The 16,793-nt window shown below is 37.6% G+C and overlaps 1 protein-coding gene across 3 annotated transcripts in view; it reads left to right on the top strand.

Moving 5' to 3' along the window:
* The window catches only part of VGLL4 (vestigial like family member 4), a 138,099-nt gene that overhangs the window by 25,746 nt on the left and 95,560 nt on the right, over positions 1 to 16,793 (top strand). The window lies entirely within an intron of this gene.

Genomic DNA, 16,793 nt, shown 5'->3' with positions numbered 1-16,793 from the left:
AATGGAGGTGAAGTGGGTGGTTTTATTTGAATCATGGAGGTAGAAAAACCTGAATTGGTCAACATTTATAGGAAAATCAAAAATTTAGTTAGAGATGTGGGACCCAGATGGTTTTGTAGGTGAATTGTTCCAAATCTTTGAGAAATAAATTTCACTACAACACTATTGTCGTGTGTAGAGCACTTTCTAATTCCTCTTTTAAGGGTAATATAACCATAACACCATAACTGGACAACAAAAGCACAAAGTGTATCTATACATTATGAATCAATTTCATTTATAACATAGAGATGAAAAATCCTAAGTCAGATATAAAAAATTCAGTCTAGCCATGTATTTAAAAGAGCAACATCACATGTCCAAGTAAGTTGTTTGCATCACAGGAATGCAAAGATGGTTCAATAATAGTAACTCTTATGTGATCAATTATTTGTATTACTTTAGTAGAGTAAAAGAAGAAAAATAATATTCATGACTGAAATCCAAGAAGTATTCGATGAAATTCAGTTTCATAACAAAAACTCATAGCATATGCATCAACTTTCTAAAATTGGTAACAATTACCTCCTAGAACCCTTCCATGAATATATTTATGGTGAAAGTTTGTCAGGAGCAACTCAAATTAGCATCGAACCTAAGGTTCTAGCTAGTGACTTTATAGAAAGATACAAAAACTGAAAAGGGATAGACAGAAGTACAGTTTTCAGATATTTACAATAGTCTACCAGAAATCAAAATAAGAAATGGGGGGAAAAACTAGGACTAATTACAGACTTAAATAAAGTGACTGGTTTACAAGAATAGCATTTTAAAAATCAGTATTATGCACTTCTAATAACCAGTTAGAGATTATCTTTAAAAAAGCCTCCTTCCGGGACTCTTGTCCCCTCCTGGCCTGAGCCAGGAGCTCTGTCCTTCCGCTTTCTCTGTAAATAGAAGCCTCTGCCTTGCTCTCCTAAAAAAATAAATAAATAAATAAGCCTCATTCATGTATCAACCATAGATTCAGGAAAATATCTGACAAGAAACATGTAATGAATACATGAATAAATCATAAAGCTATTGAATGATACAAAGATGAACTGAATAAAAGGAACACCATACTTCTGAATAGGAAGATTCAGCCAAATAAAGATGGCAGTTGCATTCAAATTAATCTATACACTCATACACTCAGTATAATGAGAATTCATTCAGAATTCCTAAGTCATTCATTCATTCCTAATCACAATATCAAAGTCATTTTTAAATTGGTAAGCTGATTCTAAAGTTTATCTCAGAATTTTTGAAAATAAAGGGTGGGGAGGAAAGGGCCTGTATATCAGTCATTAAAAACTATAAAGTAATTTAAATGGAGTAATATTGTCATAGGCATAACTAAAGCAGTATTTCTTAAATCCTTTTTTAATTGCATAATAATGAAAGCATTTTACAGTTCAATCAAGTGTACATGTGTTTCATGGGATAACTACTATAAAAGAAGTACTTTGCTATTTTCTATTCTACTTCATTAAAGAATACCAACAATGGTTATGAGTATGGTTATGACCCACTAAACCGATCTTAGGAGCCACTAATAGGTTAGACCTTGCAGTTTGAAAAACTCTGAGCTAGAGTAATTAAAACAGATTAAGGTCCAGAGATCCGTGCACACACACACACACACACACACACACACACACACACACACACACACACACATGGATTTAATATATCATAAAAGCAAAATTTTAAATCCATGGAGAGAGGATTATTTTTTTTTCAAAGATCAGACAGTTTGGCTAATCATTTGGAAGACAGGTTAGGAAGGTTTCTTATACCTTCCTCTACACCCAAGTAAATTTCAGATGGGTTAAGGAACTTATATATATATTTTAAAAAGCTTTTATTTATATACATTTGTAATATAGGAGACCAGCTTATGGTAAGGAAGTCCTTTTTAAGCAAGGTAATACCCAGAAGTTCAAAAGTAAAATATTATGTAAAAATTAAACATTTTTCTATTGAAGGATCTCATAATCAAAGGTGAAAGTTAAGGGTCATTTTTACAAGGTTCATCATCTTAATAAGCACTAATTAAAAAAAAACACTGATTTTGTAGCAGTTAGGAAGATTAAATTGTGTATTTCACCTATAAGGTGTGACACTAAAAAAATACTAGCAGGAGCTGAACCCTTCAGTTCAATCAATGATACTTGAAAATATTTGTTATTAGAAAGCCAGTCGTCTTTTAAAATAAACCACTTTATAGAGAGATTTATGTATTTCAGGAATACTTAGAGAAGCCAAATTAAGATCGATGAACAATAAAATAAAAAATGAGAGAGTGTATAGTGGGCTCTGTGAAAAAAGAGCCCTACTAAAATTCAATCTAGGCTGGTTCTAATATAATTCTTCCTCCAGTGAAAGCAGTGAGGAGGTTTACAAGATTTCATTCAGGAAGTATTATTAAGGGCCAGGTTTGTATAGAGAATCATGCTAGCTTTGAACAGAACACATTAAAATGTGTTAAGATGTAACTCTTGCTTAAAATCTAGCAGGAGATAGACTAATGAGCAATTACTCGTTTTCAGTTGGTGCTGAAACAACCACAAACTTACCTGCTCAAAACAACACCCATTTATTTTATTGTTCCATTGAGCTTCATTTGGCTCTTCTAAATGTTCTTGAACTTAGCAGTTTCTGTTTGCACTGTGAAGGTCAACTTTCCTTCATTTTTTCCTTCTATCTGAGCTTTCAGAAGAATTTCAAAGATAAATTACAAGAAGCCACTTTACCTTTACATGAGTGTTCCACCTTCTTTTAATCTTTTGATATTAAATTTTAAACTTTACTTCTAAAAATCAGTCAGTCTAGTCACGAAAGAGGTGGCCCTTTAAATAATTCAGTTTGAGGGCAAGCCCTGCTTGCCTTTGTCTAACACCTCATGTTTTTCTTTGTACTGTAAATGTAAACTTTATAAACAAAATGAAAGCCTTATTAATAGTTGTATAATAACTGAATATGTTTCATCAGCAGTGTTTTAACTAAACATAGTAACTTGAGACTTGCTGAAAATCCAGCTGTTTTGATTGTTGGAGGACTAGATGTTATGTACCTGTTTCTCAAGAGTACAGAATTAAAATATAAAGGAATTGATAATTGTCCTTGAGGTACATGCATAAAAGCATATTTATTATGTCAAGTTTTGTTTTCTTCAGTGGATCTGGTTATTTTTCATGGTATTCAACTTGAATTTCAGTTGGGATTTATGGAAGTCTCATTATTTAATACATTTCATACATGTGGCACAGAAAATTTTGTAAATTAATGCTCTAATGTTAATAGTATGATGGAACAGCATGGTTAAAACTTTTTAGTTAGAATATAACCAGTTGAGGTTGAGTGCATGTGCAAATTAACATATGTTTTCTCTGGATGAGTAAATAAATTGTTTACATCTTGGACAGGAAGGGAGGGGACAGTTTAAGAAAATTGGCTTTATATCTAATTTGAATATTATTGGTTACTCTTGGCTATTTTTGAACCTCACGATTTCTGCAACCATATGTCCTGGGTGTGGATTTGCAACCCCCTAAACTTGGCCTGTGGAGGTTGGGATTGGATTTTTCTATACTAAGAATGAAAGTAGGTTTTTCTTTTATTACACCTGTTTGTCCATGTAGTAATATTTACGTGCTGTGGTGTTTCCTAGTGAGGCCAAGGAACTACCAAATATTTTAAAACAGACTGTTGTGAACTGCCAAGGGCTGGTTTCGGCATTTGATGTGTGCTACCCTTGAAATAACCGATACACAAAAATGTTACATGGGAGTCTTTGTAGTGAGTGACTGCTGCCCCGTCCAAATCCCTTCTGCTGTGAGTGCCACCAGGGCTGTCAGCTGTTGGCCCTCTGCTGGAGGGGGCCTTGCTTTTCAAGGCCAAGCCCATTCCTGGGTTCAGCTTGCATCCAGTGACTGGGGGTAAGGGATAGAAAGATCCAGCCCACCCTCTTGCCCTGACTCTGAAGGGCCATCCTCCTTCAGAGCTCACTGTGGGATAGGCTGAGGCCCTGTTGTGATGGCATCAAAGCCCAACTTCTTCCTCTGCGCCGTCTCCTCCTCTTCCCCCTCAGGAAGGGCCCCGAGAGCTCTCATCAGCGGACTTCCTGCACACTATCTCCCTCTCCCTCTGTCTTCTGGGGAACCCAACTTGCAGCTGGCGTCTGCTCCCCCTTGATGACTTCTGTGCAAGTAGATGCTAATTTAGGATTACAGAGATGGATGGGACATTGGTTATCCTTCTGTTCAATCTTCCCTCTAAGGCAGAGTTACTACCTGCACTATTCCTAATTTTGTCTCTCTATCCTCTGCTTTAATGGAATAGATAGGTTATTACTTGACTGTGCTGTCAGTTGTTAAGTACTCCAAGGAGCTGGGACAGTTTTATTATTGAGGGAATATATGCATCCACGTAGCTTTCTCGTCTTAGACACACTTTTACTCTCAGCTGCTCAGAATATCTCTTCCAATCCTTGGAGTTGTTTTGGTATCCATCCTGGGATAGTTGAAGAAAATTATGCCACCTACATGGTATAGCCTTTTGTTAAATGCGTTGCTTGTAAGTAGTTATTGTAGGTAGTGACATTTTCTTGCCTTATATAGCATTTTTCTTCTCTTTAGTTATTTCCTGGTTCTGGGAAGATTACTGGGTTAAAAAAGTTTTTTCTTAGATGTTTTTATATAGTTTTCTAAAAGATCTGTACCAATGTCCTGTGCCAGGAAATAGTTACATTTATATCAGTTTCACCTGTATTGGGTATCGGCCTCTCTTTTTCTAAAGTTTGCGATTCAATAGACGTTATATTTCAGTACTATTTTTTGTACTTCTTTGCTTATTAACTGAGATGAATCAGCCCACAGGTGTTTTAAAATTATTTTTCAGTTGCACAGTTCCATAAGAATTTTGAACTAGTCATAGTCCTTGGTTCTCAGTTTTTTGGAGGTTACACAGAATGAGTAACAAAGAGAAAGTGAGAGTAAGGAATAAATGTTATAACATAAATTAGGTTCTCTCAAAGGCAAATGCATTTTCTGTAAGTTAAGCATACATTATTTGTAAGAAAATCAAAGGAAAACACCTCAGTCAAGTCAGAACATCTATTATTGAACTCAGCATGAATCCAGTTAATTTAATGATTAGTTTTGTGTATTTGTTATTGAGTGAAAATCTGCATCCCCATAACATTGAGCAGGAATTTTCAGCTCTCTTGAGTACAGCTCAGGTAATGTATTTGCTTTAGTGGAAATTATTAACCAAATGATGCATATTGCTTAATCTCTTAGAAACGGAGTCGAAAACTGATAAAGCGTGGTGGCTCTTCTCTCCAAACAAGTTTGCAGACGTTGAGCAAATTAGATCTTCACCTCTAAGTAATGGGAATGTTAAAGTGAGCTTCTGTAAAGACCTGTGGAGCAGATTAACTTAAACATTATACTTTGATAGCTCTTCCTTTTTCCCCAGGGTTTTACACTTCAGTAAAACATTTCATTTTTTGAAAAAATACCTGAGCAAATACATCTGAGTTGGTCTATGGCAGATGAGTCAGCAGAGTTAGGTAAGCCCCCACAGTACCCTGGGACCCTCTGAGTATAGTACGCATGTTATGCATCCCAGAGCTGTAGCCTAGTGAGCACCTCTTCTGGCCTGTTGCCTTTTGATGAAAATTGAAAAGATGGACTGAAGGAATTCGGAAACCTGTTTGACTTGATTACTTAGTAATGGATGAGACACACCCCTTGATGTCATTGAGTTAGCATGTGCCATTTAAGACTATTTCTACACATCTGAGCATGTCATTCCACTCATATTCCTCAGCCCCATGTTTTTTTCCTGTTTCTTCGCATTTTTTCTTCACTTAATCACTTTCTTCTCCTTTCCCTCCTCTTCCTCTTTTAATTCGGAAAAATCTTTAAAATCAGAGTATAAATACAGAACAGTAGTAATAGTAACTCCCAGTGCTCATCTCGTCCTGTATATCCTGTCTCAAGTGCTTGCCCTCTGCCTTCTTGTCCTTGCTTCCTTTCTCTCCAAATTTCCAAACTTCTGTTCCATCTAGCACTATCCCACAGTGGTCATGAGCATAGATGTAAAAGACTGACAGGTCTGGGTTTGAATTCTCAACTCTGCCACCCTGAACTGTGAGACATTGGGGAAATTAATCTCTCTGAACCTATTTCCTCATCTACAAGATTGCCATAATAGCAGCTCATAGTGGCTAATCTCACAGGGTTATTGTGAAATTTAAGTGAGATTATTTATGTCATCTGCTTAGCATAAGTGCCTGGTCAGAGGCACTCCTCAGGGGCAGTGTGCACAGTCCCTGTTCTGTCTCGGCCCTGGGTCTAAGAACACACACAGGAGTTGTCCTGGGGTCTCTCTTCACTTTGTCCTGCAGATTCCTTCACCCTTTTTCCTTTGTCTCATGTGCTTTTCTTTCTAGATTTACTCTGTTATCTTGGAAGTTCATCCTTAGAAAGATCATGTGGAAGATAAGTGTTTTGAGAGGTTGCAGAAAACACCTGTATTCTCTATCCCCATTTGATTGCTAGTTTGAGTATAGAATTCTTAGTTGGAAATTTCCTTCAGAATTTTGGAGACAGGTTCCATTGCCTTGTGACATCATCTTACTGTTAGGAGCTCTGAAGTCATTCTAATTTCTTATGTGTTAATATGTGACCAGTGTTTTCCTCTCTGGAAGCATTTGGAATTGTCTTTTGTCCCCCGTGTTCTGAAATCTTGTTGTGCTGTGACTTGAGGGTTTCTTTAGATCTCTCCTACTGGAGACCTGGCTCCTTACATCTGGAAACTCATTCCTAGGAACATTTCTTACATAAGGTCATGGGTAATTTTTCTTATCTCTGTTTTCTTCTCCCCTTCAGGCAATTTTATTTTTCAGATGTTGGACTTCCTGGAGTGTTCTAATTTTTTTCACCTTTCTCTCCCTTTTTTCCTTCTTGACTTTTTGTCCAATCCTTTTATTATTTTTTGAACTTCTGTTACATTTTTAACTTTGTAGAGCTCTTTTAAAATATCACACCCCCTTTCCCTGATGCTACATCTTTCTGAGGCAATTGATAAATTTAAAAACATCTTCTTTCTTGCATAGTCTCTGTCCTTGGGTTGGTTTTTTTTGCTAATGGTAATATGATTACCATTGTAGTGATAGTACCTCTATCATGTGACATAATTTATTCCTTCTTTTCTTGTGGGAATAATTAAGGTTGGTTTGTTAGTGAGTCGGGTGATATCCATACAGTATTGTCTGAAATCACTACACTGTGCATTGAATGTCTAAGATTTGTTTACTACTAGTTGGAAGTTTGTGTCCTTGCATCTTTCCTATTCTAGCACCCCTCAGCCCCTGTTAACCACCGTTTTACTCCCTGTTTTTATGAGTTTGCCTTAGGTGTCACATATAAGGGAAATCTGCATTTCTTTTTACAGCACTTGTTCCTTCCTGATACTATGTTGTGTATTTGTGCGTCCTCTCCATCTCTCACTGGAACGTAAGCTCTCTGAGGGCCGAGATGTGTGATGATGGTCATTAACTAAACTTACTGTGGTGATACTTCCCAATATATACAAAAATTGAATCATGTTGTGCACCTGAAGCTAATGTTGTATGTCAGTTATATCTCAATAAAAGTAGCTAAGTGTAGTTAGAATCAGTGTAACTGAAGATCTCTTTAGAAAAAGCCAGAAAAAGGGGAACAAACTTGTTAACTTATCTCTAAGCCCTTAATGTATGAAAGTTGGCATTATTAATGGTAATAGAATTTAGCCTTGAAGGCAGTTAAAATAATGTATACACTGACTTCATAATAATAGCAGAGACTTTTAGTGCTTATCTTTGGGGTTAGGGCTGATGAGTGGAATATTGTGATAATACAGTATTAGGAAGGTGATAATACAATACTGGTACAAAATATTATGTTTATGTTCTGGATGTTTAAAAAAAGCTTTTGCAATTTTTCCATAGTTAACTAGTGACAACTGGCTCAGGAAACAGTACCATGTCATTTGTGATCACCAGCTGCAATAGTATTTGTATTCATCCATAGGTTAGTTCAGGTAAACTTGAAAATGCACCCTTTTGTGAGTGTGTGTTGGGGGGGTATAGGTGAATGGGATTCCAAGATTCCTTCTTTCCAATCTAGTAGTTATTATTTGGAGTGGAACTTCCTGTTTACTTACAACTCATGATAAATAGTTGTCAGTACGTGAGAACCGAGAACCCAGATGCAGGTGTTGGCTCCTCAGCTTGTTTTTTTTCAGGCCACTGAAGAGAGAGTCAGTTGCTAGTGCCTAAAACTCAGTCATTCTTCTCCATCCCAACTTTTTCTTGTCTCCCCCAAAGTTTTTTCTCTTTCCTTCAGTTGAATCTCAAGTTATGGCTTATTATCTGTCATTGACCCATACAAAGCTCAGATCTGATTTATCTGTTTATTACATATTATCCCCATTTTCCATCCCACTCCCCATAGGCAGCCTTCCCAGTGGGTTTATGTGTCTGTGTGCTGCAACTTTCTTCCTTTCTCTCCTTCTTTCTTTGGCGACGTCTACTCAGCAGTTACGTGTCGAGCACCTGTTCTGTTTGGCAGTCTGCTAGGCACTGGGCACATCAACCAGCTGTCCAGAAACCCTGCCCATATGGAGTTGCATGAAACTTCAAGTCTCTTTAATCTGGGATGCGTCTTTTAATTTCCTCCAGTGTAAACTAAAAGTGTATTAATTAAGTTGTCCATGAACATTTCAACCAAAGTTCAGTGGTTTTTGCTCATATTTTTAGAAGTTTGTTGCATGTTTTAAATTTTTCTGAGTAATTAAACTAATTACTTATGAATGATCCTCGATTGTCTTTTGCTCTCCTTGGGTCAATGGTACTCCGTAGTAAGAAAGGATTTCCTCCTTTTACGGCATAGCAGAGATTTGTTGTGAAACCTGTCTTGATAGGCTAGGTAAGGGAGAATTTGCTGCTTTAAATTCAGTTCTATGAGTAGCTGGCCTAAGACTTTAGTATGATATCTGCCCTTTCTCAGTTAAGACACAGAGTTCAGCTTTGTTTTTCTTTTTTTTCTTTTTGGCGTGTAACCTCTTACGTAAATTTCACAAATACAGAACTTCTTTTTCTCAAAATTGGCTTCCTCTTCCTGTCTGTAGATTATTAGAAAATGTACAAATGAAGCCAGGAGACTTGATTTCCATAACTGTGTGGCTTTGATATGTCACTTAGCCTCTTGGTTCTGTGTCTTCACCTGTAACATGAAGGGGCTGTTTGAAAGTGTCTTGCTATGCTTAGAATTTTAGCAAAGTCTCAGCAAGGGAATGCTGATAGAGCTCAGAGCACCCATGTCATTACCTTGCAGAAGTTTGACAGGTGATATTTTGCACACGTCTTGACTTGGAAACCTGCATCTGTCACTCATGAGGATTGTGAAGAATTTGCCAGGGGTATTGTTCCAGAGATAGTAAATGAGAGTGAAGATGTCCTTCAAAATACGAAAGTAGTAAGATGGCAGAATTTATAACAGGAAAAATAAAACACTAAATAGAAGCATATGCTTTCTTCTCGAGCTATTGCAATACGGAGAGTATAGTCTTAGAAAATTAAGTTACTGCCTGGGTGCATGGAAGATCTTTGCATCCTGAATTCATTTGAAATTGACCTTCTGTACTCAAATTCCTGTTTCATATTTAAATAGAATTTTTCCTCTGCAAAGAGGGCTGATAATTACCCTCTCTATGGAATGATGGTTTGAAGTAACCACAAACTTTCTGAAAGTCCAAAAAGTTCTTACTGGTTTCCTCATTCCATAACTCTGCTGCATGATGCTGTGTACCATTGGGAATCTTAAAGAATTTAGAGAAATAGGGAGAGGTTGGTAAAAGGGTCCAAATTTTCAGCTATTAGATGAATCAGGTCTGAAGAGCTAAGATAATACATGGTGACTATAGTTAATAACACTGTATAGTACAATTGAAATTTGCTGAGAGAGAAGGTAAATGTTTTCACCATAAAAAAGAAATGTGAGGTGATAGGTGTGTTAATTAACTCAATGGGGGGAATCCTTTCATAGTGTTTGCATATTTGCATATATTAAAATACTATACTGTGCACTTAAAATATCTTACTATTTTATATGTCAGTTATACCTAGATAAAAATAAAATTAAAAGAAAAAAATTTTTTAAATAAAGGAATTTAGAAAACTTGCCAGGAAAAAAGTCTTCCTCTGTTTTGTAGGAGATAAACAAGTGGCAAAAGGGATTTCATCTACCTGGCAACAAGAAGAGTACGGATTTGACAGTTTTGTGACCCAGTTTAATGACAGGGCAGAGCAGGAAGTGAAAGCTGACACAAGGATGAAGAAAAAAAAATAATCGGACTGGTATAAAAAACTTTGCTGGAATTTTAGGCAAATATCCTATTCTTTAAAAAAAAATGCTACGCATTTTGAAAACCTATTTTTAAGAGGCGTGTGGCTAGGATCCTGGGCATCCAGACAGAGTCTGGCTTCATGGAATTTTCCCAGTTGAAGAAGAAAGAGAGTGAAGTTTTACATCATGTTTTCTCAGAAGGAGACCCTTTTGTAAGCATATTACAGCATAGTACAGCATATACCAGCATGGTACGTGGCCTCACTGGGAGCTTGTTAGAAATTCAGAGTCATGGCTCAGATGCACTGTGACCAAATCCCCTAGGGAGCCCCGTGCACACTCAAATTTGAAAAGCACAGTCCTGCACTGTGGTAAAAATGTTCTCTGTATTTTCACTTTTATTTTTGGAGGGGAAGTGGGGTCGATTCAGGTTTTCCCCCAGCTTTTATTGAAGTATAATTGACAAGTAAAAGTATCTATTTTCAATGTACAAGGTGATTTGAAACATCTATGCATTGTGAAATGATCACCACAATTAAGTAAACACATCCATCCCCTCACATAATTATCACTTTTAAAAACTTCATGCTTTTTAAATTGACCTGGCAAAACGGGTGGCTTTCTCCCTTGCTAAGACAGGTTTGGTGTGTTTACACCGACCGGGCTGTAAGCGCCCTGAACCCAGGGCTCTCCGCCGTGACTTATTGCCATGCCTCCTCGGTCCCCTGCAGGCTGCTGCTCTCCTTAGTCACTGGGCTCCAAGGACAGTGGCAGAGGTCCCTCTAGAAGTTTTGTTTATATTTATTTTACCTAAAAATGATAGTGAGCTTTACTAATACATAATTTAGATATTGATGATATTACTTATATATAATTAGAAAATGAATATGCAGATTTGGGGTTTGAATGGTGAAAATCTTAAATGTTGGGCTCCTTGATTAAATCAAATCCACTTAGTAACCATGTGCTTATACCCTGAAAAGGGCCCATGGGGTTCAGGTGAATTAGCATGTGCTCTGTCTCCAGAGTTGAAGATACTGGCAAATGAGAGCATTTTCAGTGGGAAGAAGCCTAAGCCTTCCTTCTTTTACATAAATAAACTGAGGCACGGACAGTAGAATTAAGTTCCTAAGGCCATAATACTAGAGACTAAGACAAAGGTTTCCAGGTTATGTTTCTGTCTTCTTTCCATTGTTTCTCTGGCTTCTGAGTGCCTTCCAGGGGATCTGGAGGTTCCACCTGGGAGCCTCAGATGCCAGAGTGTGAGTGGAAGGAGGAAGGATGAGAGGAAGGGGCTCTGATAGTCTGTCTCCAATCTGAAGATTTTTGCATTTATCTGTTTTAGAAACAGACTGCTGCTTGCATACGTTAATGAATTCCTCCTAAGATACTTATCTGCTGGAAGGGGAGTCCATTTAGTTTTAAAGAAGCATCCAGAATTGATACATTCGGAAGAATATTGTTCTAACCATTACTTGAATTCAGGACTATTCCAGTAATGCTGTCATTGTTCAAGACATTTTTTTGAAGTTGTCTTAGGGAGGAGTTTGTACTATGGACCAAATCATCAGTTTTGTGCTTTGTTTTGGAATAGTATGTGTATTACACACCTTAATCACCCCTTTCATTCACACCACTTAGATTTAAATGAATAGATGTTTCCTAAAATTCTAATTACCTTCAAAGTGTATTTCCTATCATTTAAAAAAAGTCATTAAAAAATGTCATAGACTAGAGGATTTCCAAACAAGTTTTGAACAAAGACAATATTCTGTTTCTGAGCTAATTTTGGAAAACATATAATTAAATGTGTACTTATTCCAAGCCATGTGCAAGGTGCCAAGGCTATAAAAATGAAGACTGTATGGTCCTGCCCTTGAGGTATACATTGCGCTGTGAAGAAGACAGAGACATTTGAATATGCATCAGTATGTAGGGATCATAATTTAGGCACTCAACCCTGGCCATGCAGAGGACAGGTGGAAGCCCAGGAAGGAGGTTATTTCAGCATTGAGTCAGGCACAGGGCATGGGATGGGTGGAGGTGGCTTTCTTGATGCTGTTTGAGTTGAAAGGAGTTTTTACAGGAAGAAATCCCGGGTAAAGGGAACAGCGTGAGCCCTGGCATGCAGCCAGTAAAATGCATGAGTGTATTTGGGGAAGAGCGAGGGAGATGGTGTGACTAGAACGCAGGTTGGTGGGGAAGTTGCTGGAGGATGAGTTCTGAGGGCAGTTTACCCGACTGGAAGGTGAGCCCTGTGAAAGCAGGATGTAGGCTCTATCCTCCTTTCCTGCAGAGGTGCCTGGCATATAGCCAGTGGCTAGCATGTTTTTGGATTTTATGGGAAGACATTGCATTTAAATTACAAAGATCCTTCACTTTTTGCTAAGGTGTTTGGACTTTATGCCAGTGAAGGTTTTTGATGAGATATATGACACCTTGAGGTGTACTTTCAAAATGTAACTCTAGCAGTGGGAGAGATGGTCTTTTCCAGCATTTACCGAGAGAGCTTGTCTGCTTCAGTAGGTTGGGGAGAGCCCGCCAGTTTGTTTTCTGACTCGCTCCCAGGTTCTGCCGGTACAGTGGGCAGCCTCACATTTAGTAGCAGAGGGAGAATGGATTGGATCACTTTGATAAGGAAGTTCCAGGAACAGGAGTAAGCATGGTGCATTTAGAAATAGCAGTTACTCTGAAATGCAGTGTTTGGGATTTAGAAGATGAAAATAAAGCTGTTTTGATGTTTAGTATTCTGCCTGCCTTCAAAATACTATTCTTAAGGTTGGTCAGGTTGCTCACTTTTCTGTTTTTGTTTTTTTATTTTATGTCTTGAAAAATGAGTTGTTTCTTGTTGCTCAAACGTAGGAATTTGAGACCCTCATGGAAATGTGTTGGAAAGGTTCTCTATTTGTAAGGAATTTTTAAAAATTGGAATAAAGAAAATGTAACCTAAATGGTCATGATATTTAGAGAACTTAGAATGAAATGCCTTTTGGAGGAATTTTTAGTGAGCTGGCTCTGATTTTTTGTCACTTTCCATAGTCTTTTACATTTGTGCTTGATATAGCAAACATTGTGGCCGTTCTGCATGCAAAGTCTGTACACTGGTACTATACAGAAGTTACATAAAGTGAATCAACTAGTTTCTAAATGATTATGTAGTCTAATAGGGAAGATAAAGCAATCAGATTAATATGAATAGTATATCATTGTGTATGTATAGAGTATGTATGGATACAAATAGGGTATGCCACTTTCCACCTTTATATCAGGTAGAAAGTGACATACACCATAAAACAAGACAGATTACATGCTAAGTAAATTCAGAGGGAAAGATGAGGAAAGATGATCAGGAAACTCAAAAGGCTTATTTTGCTGCATATTAGCTGTCAGAGGAAGCCCAAGCTATGTAGCCTATCAGTCAAAGTCATGTTCCCTTGGCTGTAGGCAGAGAACAAGTGAAGATTAGAAGCTCAGTTTAGGTCTTAGTGAATTTGAGAGGCTGTGAAGGATATTATGTAGAAGTGTCAAGGATGCCATTTGAAATAGCAAACTGTGGTCAAAAGAGAATCAAGCTAGCAGTGGTGTAAGTATGTGTGCTCTTTACTTGAAGAGATTATTGCATGAAGTGATTAAAACTGCAGGTTGAAAGGCTGTGGAGACAAAGAGAAGAGAAACGAGGATAGATCTTTGCAGAAGATCAGCATCAAGATGTGTTGAATGAAAAAGTGGAATCAGGAAGGCGGCAGGGACAGAGCAGCATCACAGAGGCCATGAGAGGCATTTCATCAAGGTGGGGGAGGGGGAGTTAGTTTATGCGGCAGAGAAGAAGAGAACCAAAGAATGTGTTACTAGTAATTTATGAGAATACATTTCTCGTAAATGTATAAGGATCTCTACAAAGAATAGAGTGGGAATAAGTGAAACTATAGCATCATTAGCATTTTGTAAGTGACTAGCTATTACAGTGGATTTCTTTGTAAGTTTCCTGTTCCATGGAGCCTTAGAAGCCTACAGATGTATAGGTTCCTACAGATGACCTTTTATAGCTGACAGAGTGTCTGGCTCTGCGTTCCAAGCCCATTTTCAATATGAGTAGTAGTTATGCCCAAATATCTATTTAGAAAATATTTTATGCAGGCTAAGAAGCTTAGAGTCATTTTTTGCCTATGTTTCTGTCATATCTCACAAACTGTCTACCAGCAATTCTGTTGGATCTACCTCCCCCACACACCCCAAAGATATCCCAAATCTGACTACTTTTCACCACCCTCATTGCTACCACCCTAATCTGCAGACACTCATCTCTTGCCTGGATTATTGCAGAAGCTTCCCAGCTGCGGTCCCTGCTTCTAACCGTCCCTGTTCTGTTTTCCAGGCTGGTGCCTGGAGTATTCCTTTAACATGTGAAACAGATCATGTCACTCCTCTTTCAAAAACCTTCTACTGGCTTCCCATCTCCTGCAGAGTTAAGAGCTGATGTTCCCGTATAACCTCTAAGGCACACTGGCCTCCTCACTGTTCCTGGAAGCTTATCCTCCCCTCCAGATAACCTTGGATTGCTCCTCCCTTCCTTAAGATCTTCATTCAGATGTGTTCTCAGAGCAGCCTGCCTTGTTCCCTGCCTCGTGCATCTGTGACTTGACTGCACTTTTTGGCTTTATTTTTAATCTGTTTTGTTTCTCATATACCCTAGAATGTGTTACCCACAAGAGCAGGGATTTTTTTATTTTTTTTATTCACTATAGAATCTCCAGTGCCTAGAACAGTGTCTAGCACACGGTAGGCGGTCAGTAAGTTTGTGCTTCATGAAGGAATGCCATCTCATCCTGACTGCTGGTATTTGGTGTAGACTTCGTTAGGTACCTGCGTGCATGGGCGGGACTCAGCTTCTCTGCAGGGTAGGGAGCCTCAGGTCTCCTTCCCCGACGGCTGCTCAGCCAGCCCTCTGCCCACTCAGAAGTTACTCATCCTCCAGGCTGTGGGCTGGCAGCATGGTTTAAATTGGCTTTGGCAAAGTTATAGGTGAATGAAGGCATGTTGGGATTTGAATATGGTAGAATTTTTAGAATAAGTAAAGACATTAATATCTCTTTCATTTTGGTAAGCAATGTTTAGAACTTTATTTTGGAATTAATCAAATTTATTAAAAATTTAGAGACATTAAAGAAAATCTCGAATAGTCACCATGAAATCTCCAAAAGTCATGACATATGTCCTAAAAGAAATTTTGTGCAAAGATGCTGCACTGTTTTGAGGAAGGAGAGAATGGGAACACATTTTGACTGAGTGTAACTATTTTGTTTTATTTGAGGTCAGTTTTATTCTCAGAGAGAGAATACTGTGTGTTGCAGAGTTTGGGGCCCAGTAGACTTTCAACAGGAAAAAAAGCGCATTTTGGATGAATCTCAAGAAGCAGTGTCTGTTCTTTTACACTTATTTCTGGTGAGATGTTTAGTTCCAGAACTGTGCTTTCTTTGAGGAAACTTTCTAGTAATGACTCATGACAAGTCTGCCTCTATCTCCAGACTCTAGACTAGTGTCTCTTTCATGTGGAAAGCATTTCACCTCTAGGGTGAACTCGTGTGTGTGTGTGTGTGTGTGTGTGTGTGTGTGTGTGTGTGTGTGTGTGTGTGTGTGTATGTATATGTATATAGGGTGAACAGTGTGTGTGTGTGTGTGTGTGTTTATATATGTATATATATCTTCGGAGATTTTTAATGCAGTACATTTCTATGACTCCTGAGTGAGACAAATGACAGAAAATAAGCCAGCAGGAGGGATTTTTAAAAACGGTACTGGTTTATTGTCATTTGCTTCTTGCTTATTTGTTTAAAATTAGAAGGTATATAAAAAACAATCCAAATCCACCAGAAGTCCTGCCTCCTGCCCCTAAATTAACTCTCTATTTTGGTGTATAGGCTTCAAACATTTTCCCATGTAAATACATCGTACACCACAAAAACGGAGTAATTCTTATATAATATTTGTATATAGTCAGCTATTTATATACAATATTATAAATATGTATATAAAACAAAAATGGAATTGACATACATAATACTAGACTCCTGTATATTGTCTCCCTTTTTCACATAGAATTATTGTGAAAATTTTTCTGTATCACTAAATACAGGTATACATCGTCTTTTAAATGACTGCATTATATAGGTGCAATTTATTTCATTAGTTTGTTAGTTCAGGTAATTTTCAGTTTTTTGTCTATTAACAGTGCAGTCATGTATATTTTATATACATAGATACATATATATGTTTCTGTGCTAGGGAGTTTTTAAGGTTTGCTAAATATGTGATAGGTATAATTATTTTTCTTAAAATACTAAGACATATGGTCACACAGTTACTTTTTCTGATTTG

This window comes from Manis javanica, chromosome 3 (genome assembly GCF_040802235.1).
Source record: "Manis javanica isolate MJ-LG chromosome 3, MJ_LKY, whole genome shotgun sequence".
NCBI classification, from domain to species: domain Eukaryota; kingdom Metazoa; phylum Chordata; class Mammalia; order Pholidota; family Manidae; genus Manis; species Manis javanica.
This window is presented reverse-complemented; position numbering and strand designations above follow the sequence as displayed.